This window comes from Trachemys scripta, chromosome 1 (genome assembly GCF_013100865.1).
Source record: "Trachemys scripta elegans isolate TJP31775 chromosome 1, CAS_Tse_1.0, whole genome shotgun sequence".
NCBI classification, from domain to species: domain Eukaryota; kingdom Metazoa; phylum Chordata; order Testudines; family Emydidae; genus Trachemys; species Trachemys scripta.
In genome coordinates, this window is record NC_048298.1 from 341348272 (window position 1) to 341367102 (window position 18831).

Below are 18831 nucleotides of genomic sequence, written 5' to 3' on the forward strand. Positions count from 1 at the left end.
CGTTTTTCGCATTGTGCTCCAAAGAAAGATTCTGGAAACGGTAAATTCTGTTTGAAAACTGTAACAACCCAGAGACAAAGATCTATTCAAAGCAGCCGTATTACTTCCAAAAGCCACTGAACTTGTAGCTACATTTCAAATGGGGTTCAAAGAAGCCAAAGATTTAGCAATTAAATTATCAGGAAAATGGGGCAGTCTGAAAAGAAGTGCTTGAGAAAGGCAAAAAGGCAGGGGAGCAGCTCCTTTTGTGGCAGAACAGGGAGGAGAGCAGATCTGCTACCGGCAGCTCCAGGGGAGATGAGCTGAGGGAAGGTAGAGTCCCCCGCTTGGTTATCTAGGGAAATGGTGGAATCTCCATCCTAACAGGTTTTGTTCCAGCCCAGCTTGACAAAGCGCTGGCTGGGATGATTTAGTTAAGGTTGGTCCTGCTTTGAGCAGGCAGTTGGACTAGATGACCGACTGAGGTCTCTTTCAACCCTAATCTTCTATGATTCTATGACTTAATGAACAACAGCCCAAAGATCACTTACTGAGGGCAGGGAGGTCCTGTAGCAGGGACAGCCTGAGAAGGAAGCACTCATCTCTCATATGCATGCTGGGCTTAACTGATCCCCCTTATTTGCAGTTTGGACTACCACAGGAAGAGGCAGTTGCTGAACAAAAAAAGAGAGAAAGAGCTTGCTGTCTGCAGCAACCAGAAGGTGTCTCTTAGGGTGATCAGACACCCTTCCTGTTACCTTACCGCAAGATGGAGATCATTGGTAGGGAGGTGGTAAGAAGTGGCCGTGGAATGGCCACCTTACAAAGGCACTGGGTATAATAGGACAAGGGAGTCTAAACTTCCATTTTGGTGCTGACCCACCTGCCACATTTGAAAGTGTGGACGCCTCGACAGTCATGGCCACACATTCTCTATGCCCTGATGCCCCTCCCCTCTTTTCGTCCATGGCTCCGCCTATGCTCCACCTCTTCCTGTCCCTGCTATGACTGGTCACCATGGCCTTTGCTGAATCCCGACTCCCTCCTCTCCTCCAACCCTCCTCCGTGAGCCCCCTCTCTGTCACTCACTGAATCCCTCCTCTCTTTCACTCACTTACCCTGTGCCCCCCACCACATGCTGAGTCTCTCCTCTCCTCCACCCGAATCCCTCATTCCCCCAAAGCCTCTACTGCCTGTGGCATCTCTGTTTAATAGAGAACCACATTTAATAGTGACCCGTTGCGATGGGTTGGATCACAGAAACTCCCTTGAGAACTGACAACTGATGTGCCAAGATTACTTCTGCCCCTGCTTTCCCTGCCAGCTTGGGACTCCAGCACCCTTTCTTGTTGAGCCAGACACACCAGTCCACTTCAGCACAGACCCAGGGTCTGAACCACATGCCCCAAAGCTGCAGACTTAACTGAAAGCAACTTACAGAAGTGTTCTTGTATTTAACACTCAGTTGCCCAACTCCCAATGGGGTCTAACCCCCCCCCCCAATCCATTTTACCCCATATAAAACTTATACAGGGCAAACTCATAAATTGTTTGCCCTCTATAACACTGAGAGAGAGATGCACAGCTGTTTGCCCCCCACACCCCAGGTATTAATATATACTCTGGGTTAATTAATAGGTAAAAATGATTTTATTAAATACAGAAACTAGGATTTAAGTGGTTCCAAGCAGTAGCAGACAGAACAAAGTGAATTACCAAGCAAAATAAAATAGAACACGCAAGTCTATGTCTAAAAAAACTCAATACAGATAAAAACCTCACCCAATAAGATTCCTTTTACAGACTAGTCTCCTTCTAGTCTGCGTCCAGCAATCACTCACACCCCCTGTAGTTATTGTCCTTTGTTCCAGGTTCTCTCAGGTATCCTTGGGGTGGAGAAGCTATCTCTTAAGCCAGCTGAAGACAAAATGGAGGGGGCTTCTTGGGGTTTAAATAGACTTTCTCTTGTGGGTGAACACTTCTCCCTCCCCCTGTGTAGAATCCCAACTACAATATGGAGTTTTGGAGTCACATTTCGATGCATGACTCAGAACTTACAGGTAGCAGCCATGGTTCACATGCTACCTTGAACATCCCCAAGTAGACTTCTTATGTGGATTGGAGCCTTCCAAGATCCATTGTTTGTTAAGTGATTCTTGACTGGGCATTAATTTGCACATTACTGTCTCAAGAAACTGATGTGACAGACCCAGACCAGTGGGGTACAGGAGTCTGGTAGAGGACAAATATACTGGTCACTAGATGAGTAGTTTTCTGTTCCCTAAGTGACCAGCGCAGGGTCTACACTAGTGTAATCAGGAACCTGCTAGAACCAGTTAAGACAGGCCGGATAATTAAGACACTTGGAGCCAATTAAGAAACTGCTAGAATCAATTAGGACAGGCTAGCTAATCAGGGCACCTGAGTTTAAAAAGGACCTCACTTCAGTTTGTGGTGTGCATGTGAGAAGCTGGGAGCAAGAGGCACAAGGAGCTGAGAATGAAAAGATGTATTGCTGGAGGACTGAGGAGTACAAGCGTTATCAAACACCAGGAGAAAGGTCCTGTGGTGAGGATAAGGAGGGTGTTGGGAGGAGGCCATGGGGAAGTAGCCCAGGGAGTTGTAGCTGTCATGCAGCTGTACCAGGAGGCACTCTAGACAGTTGCAGTCCACAGGACCCTGGGCTGGAACCCGGAGTAGAAGGTGGGCCGGGGTTCCTCCCAACTCCTGATCAGACACAGGAGGAATTTTCCTGGACTGTGGCTTCTACCAGAGGGGAAGGTTCTCTGGGCTGTTACCCGACCCACATGGTGAATCTGTGAGGCGAGCAAATCCGCCAATAAGCACAAGACCCACCAAGGTAGAGGAGAAACTTTGTCACATTGACCAAATGCTTTACTAAGGCTACTTAAAAATCAAGCAAGTACACAGCCAACATGCATTACTTTGAATACAAAAATAATACATGAATACAAATAGGATGAATAGTTTCAGTAGATCATAACCTTTACAGAGATATGTTACATGGCATATATAGCATAAAACATATCCCAGTTATGTCATATATACATTCATAAGCATATTCCCATAAAGTCTATGGGGTGCACCATCACCCCCTCCTCCTAAACTTACTGCCAGAGACTTGGACATTATCCACTGAGGAGGCAGTACATGTAAAATCCCTGTTTGTCTTTGGTCACAATCCCTTTCAGTATCTTTAAACCATATGTCATTCATAAGTGCTCTAGCAAGTTTGGGGGTTCCTGGTCTCCGGGTGCCTGAAAACAGGTTGGGATATTGTATCACTAACAGAATGCAGACAGTAATATCTGTTAAAGTGTCGGTGTCTTGGCATTTAGCCACCAATGCCATGAGGTGGTGTGCCTCAGTTTCCCCGTCTACATAGCATCATGGGCCTGTTATGCTTTTGCTGCTTTGCCAAGCTTCCAGCCTGTTTCCAGGTATAAGCTGCAGGGTAACATGCTTGTGGGACTGTTTTGTCACCATCCCTAGCATGTACAACAGTTTCTTCCACAAATCAGGTATGTCCCACATCTTTAAAGTGTTTACCACTAGTATTAACTCCTTTGTTTTAACCCATAAATGAATTAGCAAAAGACACAAGATTAACTGCAAATCTACGGTGGACATGCTTTGATCACACGATTTAGCTTGTTTAGTGTCTACTGCATTTTTCCATTTCTTTGTGCACCCTGGTAGTCACTCTGATGCAGATTCTTCTGCCTCTTTGGAGAGAGCTTTTAATTCAGGCATGTGTTTGAGGCTTTGGCCAGGAAACGGAGAAGTGCAACCATGCCTGTCCTCAGCTCCTCCCTCTAGAATTTCTCTGGGCTGGACAGTTTTATCTCTTACAAGCATAGTAAGAACAACATCTTTCAATGAGGTCCTTTGGATTGGTAAGATCCTTTTGGACACCTCACTTTCTGTTCCCAAAAGGTTAGCTGGGGGGGAGCTCTCCCCTCCGGGAGACCTGATCCCCAATTTTCCCTTAAGCCCTAATTCACAGGAGAGGGATCTGGCATTTTAAATACAGTCTTTTCACCCTCCTCCTGGGCAAGAGCCTCCCTACAAAAGGTGGGCGGACTCTCTGCCCCTCCTTCACCTTCCGTAAGAGCAAACAAGCCAAGTTCACTAAAGACTTTGTCCTCTGTGGCATCCATGTGTTTGAGACCTTCAACCTAAAAGTTTGGTTGTTCAGAGTGTGCGGCCAGGAACCATAGGCAAAACTGTCGACCGATGCTCCAACTGTCCAAGGTCTCCACAAAGCAATGGCAAAAATGAGATATCAGACAATCTAGGTCGTAAAGGATTTAGTACTGCAAGCAATTTAATCACTTTGACATTTCATGGCAATCTCTGTTTCATGTGTTTCACAAACTCCAAGATGAAATCTCAACACCTACTTCTGATGTCTTTGATAACAGGAATAGTTAGTGTATGTTTTGAAACTTCCAGCTGAAAGCGACTCAAAATCAACTGCACAAAGCAGTAAGTTATTTGACTCCGAGGCGATGTTGTAGTTTAACAAAGCAGTCTGTAACAGGGTTTTCAGAACTTCCAGCAGGGGCAACGTAACTATTTTACTCCAGGCAGGAACAAATCAATGGGAACACAGCAATTCTGTCTGAAGGATTAAATGCAAGTCAGCATGCTCTTGTCTAACACTGCAGTTTATTAGATTGAAGCACACACAGAAATAAGCAATAGGTCTAGAACATCCGAGATATTTACCTAACATCTGGAAAGGAATTGAATACCAAACAGCAGGTTTGCAGTGGCCAGTTGGTTACCCAATGAGGAGAAAGTGTGTCCGGAAAAAGGTCTCTCAAGATGGCTTCAGAGTACGGCGCCAAAGTGCAATATATTAGCTAATTAGTAAAAGAACCAGAAAAGAACCACCGTGGCTAAATAACAAAGTTAAGGAAGCAGTGAGAGGCAAAAAGGCATCTTTTAAGAAGTGGCAGTTAAATCCTAGGGAGGAAAATAGAAAGGAGTATAAACATTGGCAAATAAAGTGGAAATATACAATTAGGAAGGCCAAAAAAGAATTTGAGGAACAGTTAGTCAAAGACTCAAAAAGTAATAACTTTTTTTTTTAAAGTACATCAGAAGTGGGAAGCCTGCTAAACAATCAGTGAGGCCACTGGATGATTGAGGTTCTAAAGGAGCATTCAAGGACGATAACGCCATTGAAGAGAAATTAAATGAACTCTTATCATTAGTCTTCACTGCCTCGGATCTGAGGGAGATTCCGAAACCTGAGCCATACATTTTAGGTGACAGATCTGAGGAACTGTCCCAGATTGAGGTGTCATTAGAGGAGGTTTTGGAACAAATTGATAAACTAAACAGTAATAAGTCACCAGGGCCAGATGGGATTCACCCAAGAGTTCTGAAGGAACTCAAATGTGAAATTGCAGAACTATTAACTGTGGTCTGTAAACTATCATTTAAATCAGCTTCTGTACCAAATGACTGGAGGATAGCTAATGTGATGCCAATATTTAAAAAGGGGTCCAGTGGATATAGCGTACTTAGATTTTCAGAAAGCCTTTGACAAGGTCCCTCACCAAAGGCTCTTACACAAAGTAAGCTGCCATGGGATAAGAGGGAACGTGCTCCATGGATTGGTAACTGGTTAAAAGATAGGAAACAAAGGGTAGATATAAATGGTCGGTTTTCAGAATGGAGAGGTGTCCCCCAGGGGTTTATTCTGGGACCAATCCTATTCAACATATTCATAAAGGTTCTGGAAAAAGGGGTAAACAGTGAGGTGGTAAAATTTGCAGATGATACAAAATTACTAAAGATAGTTAAGACCCAGGCAGACTGTGATGAGCTACAAAAGGATCTCACAAACTGGGTTACTGGGTAACAAAATGGCAGATTGCATTTATCAGCATTAAATTTCAAGTAATGCACATTGGAAATCATAATCCCAACAATACCTTTAAAATGATGGGGTCTAAATTAGCTGTTACTTCTCAAAGATATCTTGGAGTCATCACAGATAGTTCTCTGAAAACATCCACTCAGTTTGCAGCAGCAGTCAAAAAGGCTAACAGAATGCAGGGAATAATTAAGAAAGGGGTAGATAATAGGACAGAAAATATCACGTTGACTCTATATAAAACCATGGTATGACCACATCTTCAATACTGTGTGCAGATGTGGTCACCCCATCTCAAAAAAGATATATTGGAATTGGAAAAGTTTCAGAAAAAGGCAACAAAAATGATTAGAAATATGAAAAGGCAACGGTATGAGGAGAGATTAATAAGACTGGGACTTCTCAGTTTGGAAAAGAGATGGCTAAGGGGAGATATGATTAAGGTCTATAAAATCATGGCTGGTGTAGAGAAAGTAGATAAGGAAGTGTTGTTTACTACTTTTCATAACATAAGAACTGGGGGTCACCAAATGAAATTAATAGGCAGGTTTAAAATAAACAAAAGGAAGTATTTCTTCTCACAACTCAGTCAACCTACAGAACTCCTTGCCAGAGGATCTTGTGAAGGCCAAGAACAAAACAGGATTCAGAAAAGAACTAGAAACATTCATGGGAGGATAGGTCCATCAATGGCTATTAGCGAGGATGGGCAGGAATGGAGTCCCTAGCCTCTGTTTGCCCAAAGCTGAGAATTAGCAACAGGACTTGAATCACTTGATGATTACCTCTTCTGTTCATTCCCTCTGGGGCACCTGGCACTGGCCACTGTCGGAAGACAGGATACCGGGTTAGATGGATCTTTGGTCTTACAACTTCTACAAAACACAGAGGTCATAATGACCCCCACTGGGTCATCGCTTTTACTTACTTTCTATTAACGTCTAGTATCAGAGGTGTCCAGACTTAAGCTTTTCATCCATTTACCTTCTCTTTCTCACTTATTTCCTTATCTGTGCACTCCTCCCATTGCAATTAGCAGAAACTTCCTGCTAGATTTTCATCTTGCATCTAAAAGCCTGCTTTCTAATCAACCCTTAACTATGTGGTGGTCTATTTTATTAATACATTGTGGACAGTGAACATCATATGGTTGTGATTAGCTTGATCACATTGTGGGGTAAACAAATAAAGGGTAACATTTCCAAAACCCTCTCTTATCACGCAGGTTTAAAGTGAGTAGCATGAGGTGAGTGCATTCTGCAGATGTTTGTGACCAGTTTGTCACTAAGCTCTTTCGTTTTGACCCCATGAATGAGAGGGTTGAGCATGGCAGAAATGAGTAAATGGAGGTTGGACAAGATGATGTGAATGTGCAGAGTGATGCCCTGGCCAAACCGGTGTGACAGAGTGGAGAAGAGTCCAACAGGATAAGCCATCAGTAGCGCTCAGATGTGGGCTGTGCAGATGTTGAGGGCTTTCTGGTTGGTTTCCTGGAAGGATATTCTGAGAACAATCCTGATGATCAGATCATAAGTCAAGGCAATGAGCATTACGTCAAACCCAATGATTACAAATGCCAACACCAACATGTATGCTTTGCTGACTGTGATGTCCCCACATGACATCTTTGCCACAGCTATGTGGTCACAGTACGTGTGGGGGATAATGTGGTTGGCACAGAATGGCTGCCTGCTCAGAAGCAGGGGCTCAGGCAGAATGAAGAGTACAGCTCTTATTATACCCGGTAGTCCTAACATTGCTGAGGATGGTGGCATATCTCAGAGGGTTACATATGGCAACGTAGCGATCAAAGGCCATTGTCACGAGGATGGCTGAGTGCATAGTAGAAAGTGCATGAAAGAAGAACATCTGGGTGAGGCAGCCCTTCACAGTAATGCTTTGAAATTGAACCAAAATATACACAATGACTTTGGCATGAACAGGTCAATAAGGTGATATCTGTGAAAGCCAACATGCAGAGCAGCAGGTACATTGGCTTGTGCAGGATCTGCTCTTTGCCTACAACAAACAGAATGGTGAAATTTCCCAACAGGCCCATAATGTAGACCGTAGAGAAAGGGATGGAAATCCAGATGTGGGCAGCTTCCAGGGCAGTGATGCCAGTTAGGATGAATACTGAAGAGTCAGAGGGGTGAGGTTGAAAGCTGCCATGAGGAGCCTGATGCATCAATCAGGCTCAGAAATGCCCCAGGTACCTGTGAAGTGAGAGAAGCACAGCAAGGGGGGGTTACACACTTTATAACAAATAGTATAGTAACTATATTTATAGTTATTAAAAATCTAGAATGGGGGTTAACCAGTGAGGTGGAAGATTTACAGATGGCACCACATTATTTTGGCCATTGTCAACTCCAGAAAAGTCCTTAGTGGAAGCTAACCAAATCAGGTGAATGGGCAGCATGCTGGCAGATGAACTTTGATGTCATTAACTGCAATGTGTTTGCCCATTGGAGAGAGAAGCTTGAACTCCTCAAAATCCTAACAAGGTTCTGATTTTAATCTATGAGCCCAAGTCAGGGATCTGGGTGTCATGGTACACAGCTCTGGGAAACCCTAAGCACAGTGGAGCACAGAAATAAACTAAGCAAAGCATTGGGATCCAGGAGAAGTGAGGTGGGAAATTGTGCAGAAAATACAATGCTATGAGATGAGTCAAGTCAATAGTTCACGCTCCTCTGGACTTCTCTGTGTAGTACTGGGCACTCTTCTCAGACAGGGTATTGCAGAGCTAGAGGGGTTGAGGCGAGGGCAACGAGAATGATCAAGGACCCTGGGAAACTCTCATACAGAAACAACAAGGAGTCTGGTGGCACCTTAAAGACTAACAGATTTATTTGGGCATAAGCTTTCATATGTAAAAACATCACTTCTTCAGATGCATGGAAGTTACAGAAGCAGGCATTATATATTGACATATGGAGAGAAGGGAGTTACTTCGCAAGTGGAGAACCAGTGTTGACAGGGCCAATTCGATCAGGGTGGATGTAGTCCACTCCCAATAATAGATGAGGAGGTGTCAATTCCAGGAGAGGAAAAGCTGCTTCTGTAATGAGCCAGCCACTCCCAGTCCCTATTCAAGCCCAGATTAATGGTGTTAAATTTGCAAATGAATTTTAGTTCTGCTGTTTCTCTTTGAAGTCTGTTTCTGATTTTTTTTTTTTTGTTCAATGATAGTGACTTTTAAATCTGTAATAGAATGACCAGGGAGATTGAAGTGTTCACTTACTGGCTTTTGTATGTTACCATTCCTGATGTCTGATTTATGTCAATTTATTCTTTTGCGAAGGGACAACCCAGGAACCAATCCCTGTAGCAAACCTCGTTGCCTACTCTGTCACCATATCTACTCTGGTGACACCATCAGAGGACCCAACCACATCAGCCACACCATCAAGGGCTCATTCACCTGCACATCTACTAAGGTTATATATGCCATCATGTGCCAGCAATGCCCCTCTGCTATGTACATTGGCCAAACCAGACAGTTCCTCCACAAACTTTTTGGCCTGAGGGCTACATTGGGTTTCGTAAATTGTATGGAGGGACGGTTAGGGAAGGGGGTCGTGATCTGTGCCCCCCCCCAGGACTCCTTGCCTGCCCAGGACTCCTGCCCCACCCCCACACCCCGCTCTATGTCCCCTGACCACCCCGGACCCCTGCTGCCCCATCCAACCCCTCCTCTCATTCTTGACAGTCTCCCCGGGAACCCTGCCTCCTGCTGCCCCCCCAACCACCCCAACCCCTATCCACATCCCCGCCCCCTAACCACCACCCCGAACTCCCCTGCCCTTTATCCAACCGCCCCCCTCCCCCGTTCTATGCCCTCTTACCGCACTGCCTGGAGCACCAGTGTCTGGCAGCACTACAGCTGCACTGCCTGCCTGGAGCTGGGCCGCGCCGCTGCCGCCACCACACAGCACAGAACACCGGGTCTGGTCAGGTTCTGCCGCTGCGCTGCCCCAGGAGCTCCCAGCCCCACCGCCCAGAGCATTGCGCCAGCAGCAGGGGAAGTGAGCTGAGGCTGCAGGAGAGGGGACAGCAGGGGAGGGGCCGGGGCTAGCCTCCTGGGCCAGGAGCTTAGGTGCCGGACAGGACAGTCCTGCAGTCCAGATGTGGCCCACAGGCCATTGTTTGCCCATCCCTGCATTAGGGTGACAGCCTCATAGTGGTCAAGACCCCCATACACACACATCAGCTGGGTTTCTTACACCTTCTGCAGCACCTGCTTCTGTCACTGTCAGGGAGAGGACACTGGCCTAGATGGACCATAGGTCTGATCCACAAGGCCATTCCTATATTGGAAATGAGCCATGCTTCACCTATGGAAACAGATATTAATATGCTGGGTTATAACTTTGTGCTCAGCAGAATGGGCATAAAGGGAACAAGGGTCCTGTTATTTAAGGCTACAGGTTTGAGCCTCTGTTACTTCCCCTGGTTTTTTTTTTTTTTTTTTTTTTTTTTTTGGTGAGACCCTTTCTGCAGGCGTTCAGCTTTGTGTGAGACAGAAGTTACAGGTGTTAACTGACAAGTGTAAGCAGAGATGCATGCCAGCAACTCAGATGCTACCATTTCTCATGCCTGATTATCGATGACGTTTGGAGATGATACAAAAAGAAGAATCCCTGCAGTGATGAATGTGTACACAACCCTCCCCGTTATGGGGCGAGGGTAGCTCAGTGGTTTGAGCATTGGCCTGCTAAACCCTGGGTTGCAAATTTAATCCTTGAGGGGGCCATTTAAGGATCTGGGGCAAAAGTCTGTCTTGCGTTTGGTCCTGCTTTGAGCAGCAGGTTGGACTACATGATCTCCTGAGGTCCCTTCCAACCCTGATATTCTATGACTAATAGAGCTGGCTAGGAAATGGAACCAGAGTATGCTGGGTTTAATTTCTGTGTATCTATGGCCAACTGTTTCACTCAGCTACCAATGATTCCTGCACATGCCAGCTATATTTATCTAGGCTATCATATCGCCTACGGTTGGCCACTCTCATTATATAATGTGCATACTTCTCAGCTTGTGTAGTTGTTCCTGTGTAGCAGTCCTTGAAGCTCGACCTGGTATTTATGGTGTTACCAGATTTGCCCGTTACTTTGGGGTATGCTCATTTATTCAGGTTACTCTTTGGGGATTCTGTAATTCTATCAATGTACTGCTTGTGTCACTTGTGTTTTCATATGAAGCTCTACTTCTCCCTTCTGCAAGTCCCCTCCCAATGGAGCTATCCTGCAGGACCTAGGGTACCTAGAGCTGGGTTCCTCCAGCCCCAGAACTGGATGAACACCCACACATACATTAACAGAGCAAGTCTGAGCGAACTGGGTCAATCAGCACTGTCAAGCTGACCCCTTATATGTCTCTGTACTCACTGGGCTGGAGGAAGCAGCACTTTCAAGCTGCCTCTCCTTATATGCCCCGGGGCTCCATGGACTGGGTCAAGCAGCACTTTCAAGCTGCCTCTCCTTATATGCCCCGGGGCTCCATGGACTGGGTCAAGCAGCACTTTCAAGCTGTTACCTTTATAAGTCCCAGGTTCAGCACATCCCTATGCCCACTCTCACATCACAATTGTCCTGGCAGTAACCTACTTGATGAGCAAACTCCCAGTATTTTGGGCACTGCAGGGATCTTTAGCTTAGGTAAAAGAAGCGTTGCTGTAGAGTGAATGGGGGAAGCTAAAAACACAAACCAGTAAAGTTCAGCCAGAGAGAGAGAGAGAAGCAACCAACTTAACCATAAAAGTTATTTATTGAATAATAGTGTTAACTACACAGGGAGAGCTAAACCAACATACCATACAATATTAAAGGTTAATACCTAAGGTAGAAAGGAAAACAGAGAGAGAGGGTGGGGGATCTCATCCACTCCATGAGGCTTGAACTGGTCAGGGTTCCCAGGTGGTGGTGGTAGCTCAGGGTCCTGAGTGCATGAGACAGGCAGAGCCCCCACCACAATCAGTCAGGAGAAGATGGAGTCCCAGTGGAACTGATGCATAGTTTGGATCTAAGCATCAGACACTGACTGGAGGGTGAATAGGGATTTTTGTAGAGAAAATACACTGGCTGAAGGGAGAACACTAGATTTGTTTCTAGGTAAGCTGATGACTCAAGGGTTTTCTTTAGACTAGACAATAGGAGCTGTTCACTCTTGGCTATGGGTGGTGTTTTCTTCCAGGGAGCTAACACTGCAACTAGGCTGCTTCAGTATTTTGGATATCAATCAAGGATTCATTACTAGAATTGGTTTGATAACTGCTGAGCTGGGTGTGTGCAGACATAGGTTCATTAGCATCTGGAGCAGAGATTCCCATGATGCAGTGCTTCCCTGCTTTTTCTGGTCCCAGAGTTCAGTATGGTTCTCTGTTCTCTATTCTGTATGCAAATTGAGATGTCTCCCTGTCCCATCTTTCATGCAGATGAGGCTAGGGGAATTGTCTCTGTTCTTCATTCTGTATGCTAATGGAGATGGCTTAATCTTGTCACCCTTGCCAGGAGGGGTTTAGGTGTGTCTCCCAACACCCTTCACTGCTCCCTGCAAGTTTTTTTTTCCTCTGATGGGTTTTGGTATAAGCAGAGGCTGGGGGGGGAGGTGTCTTTCCTGAGTCAGGCTGGATAAGGCACCCTGGTTCCCCAAGAACACAGAGCTGACTGGAATCATTGGCCTTCCTGTCCTGTCAATCAGGCTGACTGTGAGCATTGACCTCTGTCCTTTGTCCCTGGGGCCTGTCTGTCTCAGGGGCCTGGTTTCCCATTGACCCTTCCCCTTCCTTTTGGTACTGGGAAAGGGCCAATCAAAAATCCGCACTAACTTTTAGTGAAGCTCCAACAGTCCCCTTACATTCCCCTTGCTAAAATTCTGCCACAGCCAGGATATTCACACCAGCACATATGGGGCCCCATATTAAAAAGATTTACCATAATCATAAATGATCTGGAAAAAGGGGTAAACAGTGAGGTGGCAAAATTTGCAGATAATACAAAACTACTCAAGATATTTAAGTCCCAGGCAGAATGTGAAGAGCTACAAAAGGATCTCTCAAAACTCGATGACTGGGCAACAAAATGGCAAATGAAATTCAGTGTTGATGAATGTAAAGTAATGCACTTTGGAAAACATAATCCCCATTATACACATAAAATTATGGGTCTAAATTAGCTGTTACCACTCAAGAAAGAGATCTTGGAGTCATTGTGGATAATTCTCTGAAAACATCCACTCAATGTGCAGCAGCAGTCCAAAAAGCTAACAGAATATTGGGCAATATTAAGAAAGGGATAGATCGTAAGACAGTAATGCCTTTCAGATTGAACCAAATACACACAGTGCTTTCGGCAGAATGGACTAGACATGCCAATGTCTGTGAGTGCCAGTATTCAGAGCAGCAGGTATTTGGGCTTGTGCAGGGTCTGCTCTTTTCCTACAACAAAGAGAACCATGACATTTCCCAACAGGCTGATAATGTAGAGAAAGGGATTGAAATCCAGACATGAGCAGCTTCTAGAGCAGTGATGCCCATTAGGATGAATGTTGAAGGGTCAGAGGGGGTGAGGTTGAAAGCTTCCATGAAGTCATCAATGCATCAGTTGGGGTCATAAATGCTCAAGTTGCCTGTGAAGGGAGAGAAGCACACCGAGAGGGGTTACACACTTTTATAACAAATAGTATGGTAATTTTTTAATAGTTATTACCAATCTAGAAAGGGGGGCAATCAGTGAGGTGGCAACATGTTGCTTCAAGGTATGACCCTCAGCACATCAAAAGTGACTACAGGGCTCTGGGAGTAAGGGTGAGGAAGTTGGGAGCGCAGGGGGTGTTCTCTTTGATCCGTCCAGTTAAGGGTAGGGGGCCAGGCAGAGACAGATGCGTCCTGGAGATGAATGCCTGGTTGTGAAGATGGTGTCACCAGGAGGGCTTCAGCTTCCTTGACCACGGGATGCTGTTCCAGGAAGGACTGCTAAGCAGAGATGGGGCCCACCTATCGAGGAAGGGGAAGACCATATTTGGTACAGAAAGGCTAACCTAATGAGGATAGCTTTAAACTAAGGTTCAAAGGGGATAGGTGACCTAAGCCAAAAGGTAAGTCAAGAACATGGAGACCTGGGAGAAGGTTCGGAATTTGGAGGTGGGGGGGACATGGGCTGTTATAGCAGGGATAAAGGAGAGACAAGACAGAACTGGGGTGGGGGGGGGAATCAGTATCTTATATGTCTATATACTGATGCAAGAAGTATGGGAAATAAGCAGGAAGAAGTCAAAATACTAGTAAATAAACACAACTATGACATAGTTGGCATCACAGAGACCTGGTGGGAAAATATGCATGACTGCAATATTGGTATAGAAGGGTACAGCTTGCTCAGGAAGGACAGACAGGAAAAAAAGGAGGAGTTGTTGCCTTACATATTAAAAATGTACACACTTGGACTGAGGTTGAGATGGAAATAGGAGACAGACTTGTTAAAAATCTCTGGGTAAGGATAAAAGGTGTAAAAAACAAGGGTGATGTCATGGTAGGGGTCTACTAAAGACCACCTAACCAGGAAGAAGAGGAGGAAGCTTTTTTTTAAACAACTAACAAAATAATCCAAAGCACAGGGGTTGGTGGGAAAATAACACAGCAGGGCACAGATTATCCAATACATTCTTGGAATGTTTTGGAGACAATTTTGTATTTCAGAAAGTGGAGAAAGCTATTAGTGGAAAGGCTGTTCTAGATTTGATTTTGACAAATGGAGGGAACTGGTTGAGAATTTGAAAGTGGAAGGCGGTTTGGGAGAAAGAGATCATGAAATGATAGATAGAGTTCGTGATTCTAAGGAATGGTAGGAGGGAGAACAGCAAAATATAGACAATGGATTTCAAGAAGGCAGACTTCAGCAAACTCAGGGAGTTGATAGGTAAGATCCCTTGGGAAGCAAGTGTAAGGGGAAAACCAAGTGAAGACAATTGGCAGTTTTCCAAAGAGACATAGTTAAGGGTGCAAGAGCAAATTATCCCACTGCATAGGAAAGATAGGAAGTATGGCAAGAGATCACCCTGGCTTAACCAGGAGATCTTCAGTGATCTTAAAAAAAAAAAAAAAAAAAAAAAAACAGTCCTACAAAAAGTGGAAACTTGGTCAAATTACAATGTTTGAATATAAACAAATTACATAGAATCATAGACTTTAAGGTCAGAAGGGACCATTATGATCATCTAGTCCAACCTCCTACACAACGCAGGCCACAGAATCTCACCCACTCATTCCTGAATCAACCCCCTAACCTATATCTGAGCCGTTGAAGTCCTCAAATCATGGTTTAAAGATTTCAAGGTGCAGAGAATCCTCCAGCAAGTGATAAGTATGTAGGGACAAAATTAGAAAGGCCAAAACACACAATGAGATCAAAAACAACAAGGAGTCTGGTGGCACCTTAAAGACTAACAGATTTATTGGGGCATAAGCTTTTGTGGGTAAAAACCTCACTTCTTTGGATGCACCAAAGAAGTGAGGTTTTTACCCACAAAAGCTTATGCCCCAATAAATCTGTTAGTCTTTAAGGTGCCACCAGACTCCTTGTTGTTTTTGTAGATACAGACGAACACGGCTACCCCCTGATACTTGACACAATGAGATCAAATTAGCTAGAGACATAAAGGGTAACAAGAAAACATTCTACAAATACATTAAAGCAAGAGGAAGACCAAGGACAGGGTGGGCCCATTACTCAATGGGATGTGGGGGAGAATAACAGAAAATGTGGAAATGGCAGAGGTGCTTAATGACTTTTTTGTTTTGGTTTTCACCAAGAAGGTTGTTGGTGATTGGACATCTAACATACTGAATGCAAGTGAAAATGAGGTAGGATAAGACGAGGCTAAAATAGGGAAAGAACAAGTTAAAGATTACTTAGACAAATTAGATGTCTTCAAGTCACCATGACCTGATGAAATGCATCCTAGAATACTCAAGGAGCTGAATGAGGATATATCTGAGCCATTAGCAATAATCTTTTAAAAGTCATGGAAGACAGGAGAGATTCCAGAAGACTGGAAAATGGCACTATATTTGCCCATCTATAAAAAGGGAAATAAGGAAACCCGGGGAATTACAGACCAGTCAGCTTATCTTCTGTACCTGGAAAGATAATGGAGCAAATAATTAAGCAATTAATTTGCAAACACCTAGAAGATAATAAGGTGATAAGTAATAGCATGGATGTGTTAAGAACAAATTGTGTCAAACCAATCTGATAGCTTTCCTTGTCAAGGTAACAAACCTTGTGGATACGGTGGAAGAAGTTGACATGGTATATCTTGACTTTAGTGAAGCTTTTGATACTGTCTCGCATGACCCTCCCATAAACAAACTAGGCAAATACAACATGGATGGAGCTGCTATAAGGTGGGTGCAAAACTGGTTGGAAAACCATTCCTAGAGAATAGTTATCAGTGGTTCGCAGTCATGCTGGAACGACATAACAAATGGGGTCCCGCATAGATCAGTTCTGGGTCCGGTTCTGTTCAATATCTTCATCAGTGATTTAGATAATGGCATAGGGAACACACTTACAAAGTTTGTGGACAATACCAAGCTGGGAGGGATTGCAAGTACTTTGGAGGATAGGATTGAAATTCAAAATGATCTGGACAAACTGGAGAAATGGTCTGAAGTAAATACGATAAAATTGAATAAGGACAAATGCAAAGTACTCCATTGAGGAAGGACAAATCAGTTTGCACACTTACAAAATGGGAAATGACTGCCTAGGAAGGAGTGCTGTGGAAAGGGATTTGGGGTGATAGTGGACCACAAGCTAAATATGAGTCAACAGTATAACGCTGTTGCAAAAAAAGTGAACATCATTCTGGGGTGTATTAGCAGGAGTGTTGTAAACAAGATACTTACCAGGTCAGGTCTGGGGCAGAGAGTTGGGGTGAGGGCTGCGGGGTGGGGCCAGGAATGAGGGGTTCAGGGTGTGGGAGGGGGCTCTGGGCTGGGGTAGGGGGTGGCGGTGCTGGAGAAGGTAAGGCTCTGGGCTGGAGGTGCAGACTCTGGGGTGGGGCTGGGGAGGAGAGCTTTGGGGTGCAGGAAGGGTTCTGGGTTTGGGGGGGCTCAGGGCTGGGGCACAGACTTACCTCCGGTGGCTCCCAGTCAGCAGCGCACCTGGGGTGCAGAGGCAGGCTTTCCGCCTCTCCTAGCACCGCAGACCATCCTGTGCCTGAAGTGACCAGCAGCAGGTCCGGCTCCTAGGCTGCCAATAGGAGTGTGGAGCTGGTGCTCAGGACAGGGGCATCATGTGGAGCCCCATCACCCCCTGCCTAGAAGGCAGACCCACTGCTGGCCACTTCCGGGGCACAGCGGGGTGTCAGAGCAGGTAGGCGCTAGGTTGCCTTAGCTGGGCAGCACCACCGATGGGACTTTGAACATCCCAGTCGGCAGTGCTGACCACAGCAACCCAGTGTCTGATATGCCACGACCCAAACTTTGAAAAACACTGCTCTACAGAAAGTCAGACGAGAAGATCACAATGGTCTCTTCTGGCCTGGGAATCTATGAACATGTCCCCAGGAGTCAGCTGGAGGCATTTTGCCTGCAAACTTGTGGATAAGCTTACTGAAGGCATTTTTTCCTGTTCATGATCATGGTAAATGTAGCCCTATGGGCAGCAATTTTCATGTGACCATGGTGCCTCAAAAATATTACACTAGGTGTGTATTTTACGAGGCTGAGGGGTCCAGTCGCACACTGCATGGATGAGCGCTTTAGGTGAGAAAAAAATGACTTGACCCCATAAAATCTCTGCACTGAGGAATGAATGTACAGGTGTCACCATGAATGGCTAACAGCTAACAAATGATCGCAGAGAGTCCTGGGTTTAATGTCTGGGTCCCAGTATCCCACTGTTTCAGGCAGCTGCCTGTGGGATTGTGGGAAGCAGGGATGAATGGGGAGCATGGAGCAGAGACTGGCAACCAGCATGCTGCTGGAATCGCAGCAGCAGGGATCAGGAAGGAGAGTACGGAGACGGGAGTCAGAATATGATGGGAGATTGAACCAACTGAGGAGCAAAGATCAATGGTTCTCTTCACTGGTGAAATGCCAATAATCATAAGAAAAATTGAATTCAGCAGCTCTTCCCACCTGTCCGTTTCCACCCTACTCCAGCGCTGCCCACTTCTCTGTGTACACAACCCTGCCTGCCCCCACTACCCCATTACTGCCTGCTTCTTTGTGTACACCACCTGTCTGCCTCCACCACGTCCACTGCTCCCTGTTGTCCAAGTACACACCTTGTGTGCTCCCTCAACCTCCAGAGCTGCTCACCTGTCCATGTATGTTCCCTGATCACACAGCCCCCACCCCTGCTACACAGAGATACCCCTCACCCAGGATCAAAACCAGGTGCCAGACCCCACAGTGACAGCTCACAGAAAAGTCTCCTCAGACTAGGTTAAACTCAGTATCTGCCTGCACCAGGGAAAAGGGGAAGATCAGCCTGATCTGCCTTTCTGGGGGGCAAAGGGAACCCAGCAGCAGCTCTGCCTGTGCAGGAAGGAGAGAATGACAGAACCCAGTAGGAGGGAGAGAGGATGTGGAGGCTAAAAGGAGCCAGTGTGAGTAACTTTGCCTCAAAATGACACAAAGCTTTAACATATTGCAGCCCTCTAGGAACCTAGGCACCCCTTCCTGAGGCTGCTTTTCTGTGTTGGCAATTTCTGACTGTGCCACAAGGCTATAGCGGGGTTGCTCACAGGAGGGGGGATGGTCCGGATGGGGGATGGTGTCAAAGACATTACAATAGAGTCTGAGACATCCCCTCCTCCCCCCCAGACCCAGGAGGGCTCATTACGCCTCTTTGGTCTGTGCTTTAGGCAGGATGTCCATTCCCTATTTCGTCCACATCATTTTATAAGTACAGTTGGGATTATGTTTT